The sequence below is a fragment of the Phoxinus phoxinus genome, assembly GCF_949152265.1.
Source record: "Phoxinus phoxinus genome assembly, chromosome: 19".
NCBI classification, from domain to species: domain Eukaryota; kingdom Metazoa; phylum Chordata; class Actinopteri; order Cypriniformes; family Leuciscidae; genus Phoxinus; species Phoxinus phoxinus.
The window spans coordinates 21,449,086-21,453,132 of record NC_136894.1 but is presented as its reverse complement, the minus strand read 5'-3'; the positions used below and the strand labels follow the sequence as shown (position 1 = coordinate 21,453,132).

The 4,047-nt window shown below is 39.4% G+C and overlaps 1 pseudogene across 1 annotated transcript; it reads right to left on the bottom strand.

Annotated features, from left to right (window-relative positions):
* Positions 1 to 374: 374 nt before the first annotated feature.
* LOC306986509 (homeobox protein Hox-A2a-like) lies at positions 375 to 3,905 on the bottom strand (annotated as a pseudogene). Its single transcript has 2 exons — positions 1,307 to 3,905; positions 375 to 657 (listed from the first exon to the last, which is right to left on the bottom strand). The product of its transcript is annotated as a homeobox protein Hox-A2a-like (transcript).
* Positions 3,906 to 4,047: the final 142 nt, after the last annotated feature.

Sequence of the window (4,047 nt, the reverse complement as noted above, 5' to 3'; positions counted from 1 at the left end):
GTGTAGGCGAAGCTGCATCAGACAAACGTGAGTCGGTCGAAAAAATGTTGAAATCCTGCACAGCCGCGTCCATTAGCCTACATGCGGGGAACCGCAGTTGTCCGGTCTGGCACATCGGCTGTGTGTTATTGTCCCCTTGCCCAGAGCAGTAGGTGGCTGACTGGGATAGGTTTCAGACTTCTTTCCATAAAGCTGTTAGAAAACATTTCAAAAGTTTGCATGTCGTTATCATTACAGGACTGCCCGGACAGTGTTGACAGGTCGTTTTGAAAAGAGTTCGACTCTCCTTACACCCAGTCTACCATGAAGCAGGCCACAAATAGAGGCGTCCTCGTCGCTCAGTTCACCACTATCATCAACGACAGTCGTCTTGCTTAGCTCCCCATAGATGTCCGAGGTAGGCTATGGGTCTGGCGTTTATGTTTCATCCGTCGGTTCTGGAACCACACTTTGACTTGGCGCTCTGTAAGGTCGAGCAACGCGGCTATTTCCACACGGAGAGGTCGGCAAAGGTATTTGCTGTAGGCTAGTAAAACTCCTTCTCCAGCTCCAAAAGCTGTGTGTTTGTGTATGCTGTTCTCAAGCGGCGCGAACCTCCTTCTCCACTAGACAAGCCGCCCTCGGGAAGCGCGGGTGAGCCTGGAAAATAGTCCAAAAAAGAACACACGAATTATTTTATTACATAGTCAAAAATATGTACAATAACAAACAATGCGTAACATGAAAATACCTAGTAGCCTATTTGTCTATCGAAATGTTAATGTAATGTACCTGTAAAATGCGACAACAAGCTGATAAACTAAATAAAGTATTGTGAAAAACACTGTAGACCACAAACAGCATCGCCAGTGTGTGCGTGGTAGGCTACCGACCAGCATCTTCTAATGAATGCCTGAGCGTCCCTTGCGCAACAACGGCAATCTATCATTCTTCGTTACACGTCAGACATCAGAAAGACCTTATTGATTCGAATTAAACTAGATAGTCAAACATTTTATAGAATTTTCACACATAGACTGTGTAGCTACGAGGTAAACAGCGAGAGGATAGTGCAGATGTAAGGATATGACGATGCTATTTTTTTCTCTTGGACCTTAAATTACCTTATAGTTCTCTTTTCGGTTAGGTTTTCCTGAACTCACCTTTTGGAGATAAACAAATGACTCACTGTAGTAGTCAAAGAGCCGGTTGGTATAGGAGGACGGTTTCTTTTGTTGGTCTTCTTTTCGCTCATCCGCAGCTATTCCGGGGTCAGAGAATTGGCGTATAGTGGGCTTCCCCCATCTATGCTATACCGGGGCCCTACATGGCTTGGCTGACTCCTGAGGCTTAAGCTTGGGGTGGTGTGTTAGGAGGTAGGCTAGGATAAGAGGGTAAGGGTTCGTGAGCGCTGAGCTTTTGACTGATGACTTCTGAAATGAGTCGTCAACAGGGGGGAAAGAAGACACTCTGCTAGCGATGGCTGACTGTTGATGAAACCCGTCTCGCGCTCAAACTCGTAATTCATTGTAAACCTGTCGTCTCTTGCCCCGAGAGCGCGGGTAGGGAAAGTTTGGCTTCGTTTAAGTCTATGATTTTTCGCTCTCAATTAAATTATGCAGGCTAATTGAAGAAAACAATAACATTAAAACTATTTATTTTAATATAGCCTAACTATTCGTGCCATGCCACTCATCGCTTACTATCGACAATATTGAATTAAAAAATAGTCTGGAAAGTCTGAAAAGTCATGTCACATGATTACATCTACCCAATGAAATTTGTTACAAAAGGATCCAGCTTGACAGATCGATCCCAAGAACTTCTTCAAGAAACATAAAGGTCACTGTTATGTACATCGGTGTCATGGTGAAGGCAATGGCCCTGAAGCTTTTTAGTCAGACTCAAAACCGGTTGCGGGTGCGTAGGGTCTCCCTTCTGCCTTCGTGCATTCTATCTGTGTATTCGTATGTGTCACAAAAGTAGCCTAAGTGGATCAGTCTTGTTCCAATACATTAGCCAAATAAGTTACGCCTTCTATGTCAGATAAGTATATTTTTATTTATCTCATGTGACCTGAAAAGACAGCGGTTTCAGCCCAGCTCCTCTTACCATTAATACTGCACATAAATGCATTGGAATCACATATAGCCCTCCCCCATGCACCCAAATCTATTGACGTAACGTTCCGCCTATCGATTCGTAGGATACACTGGCTAGACAACAAACGTACAGCTTCATATTTAACAGAACATTCTCTAAGATGATCGCACTGAAATATATTCTAAAATACATTATTATCTATCCACTTATTTATAAAATACCGTGCAATATAAAATGCCAATTAAAAGTCTGTATATACGTTCTCTAAGATGGATACCAAAATATTTCATAAAGAAGCTTTTTCTTTTCTTTTCTTGAAAAGAAAAAACAATGTTTGAACAGTGTGGACAAGTAGGCTATACTGTAAAATAGTAAATACAGTAAATAGGCTACTAAAAACGTAATATCACAAACTCTGCATAATCTAGCTCATTCTACTAACCTTACATTATCTATGAATATTGTTGGCTTTCTGTGAAGTAAAACTTTAAATTATTATTATTTACTTTTGTTGTGTGTGCTGAATACAGCCTATATGCGGATTATGTTTAAACTTTAGTAAACGAGTAGCCTACTTGGTCGTTTGTTTTAGTGCTTATATACTAAACAAAGAGTTCTAGAAGCCTGCACGCGATCAATCTTACTTGCCAAAGGGTCTGACAGCCTCATGCCCCCAAAACACATTTAAACCTTCTAACTCTACGCGAATCAAATCCTGGTACGGGAGCCATTATATAGTTTTGCCTCTCTCTCATAAACACAGACTTAAAGTCCACATCCACTTTCGAGAAACAGTAATTCGCTATCGAAGAGTAAGTACTTTTCTACATTGCATAATTTGATAAAAGGACGCGCTATTTTTGTTGTGATAACAAACAAGCTTGGTTTTATTTCTTAAGTAATCAGGATTTTGAGAGTAGAAAAGAGGTGAGTTGGCACTAACTCCAAGTCAGTGAAAACATGGACCTGTTTCCCCCATGAAACCTATAACTGGCTACATCTTTAATTTCCTTAAATCGATCAACTTTGTTTTTCATACGGCGTGAACTAGATATCCCCAATGTCTCGCGCAAGCTCAAGAAAATCAGTTGTTCTGACTTGTCTTGCTGAACCATATTAGGGCATTTTAAGCCATATTTAACCATATTAAGTGTTGCAATGATTTATAACATTACATCGGACAGTCATGTATAGGCTTAACATATAAGCTAGTGAAAAAAGCTCTTTGCCTACCAATATTTTCTAAAATTACACTTTTTTAATATTTGGAAATTAAAATTGTTTCTTGGAATTTTGTTAGTGCGACCTGTAAGTGTACTGCACAACAATGAGATTGTTAATCAATCGCCTTTTCATGCAAAGTGAAATTACAAAACTACATTTTTGATATTAAAGAAAGCGTCTCTGCTGGCTTAAAATTGTTAACTGGAATAATTGTGTATGTCTGTCTCGAGTATTTTTACTGATGACTAGGTTAAATACAATTTCAATTGAATTGTTTCTGAGACCTCTGCGTTCTTATTAGCATTATTTAATAATAGCTATATCTTTTATTCAGTATCTGTCTTTTATTTTTCTTGCACTGTTGTTGACCCAAAAAGGGGCTGGACTTGAGCATTTCAGAGTTTTAAATACTTGTTTTACTCCCACAGGCACTGCTGGAGGCCTATCGAGAGACTGCCACATACAAAGGATGGAATTGGTTGCACTTTTCACATACTGCAAGACTGCAGGAAATGACGGTTCACCACTCATTAAATATATGCAAAAGTTGCTTGTTTGTGTCCTTTTTCCAAATGCCGTTCAGTTTCAGTCATATTTTTTTATTGAAAAATAAGTTTTACATTTTACTTACGTGACGTGCATTATGCAAATGATCTGCTGATTATGATTATTTTGATTGCTAATTGTCTGTTTTTGTTGTGTAACCCATTTTCTACTAAGGCAAATACATAAGCTCGTCAG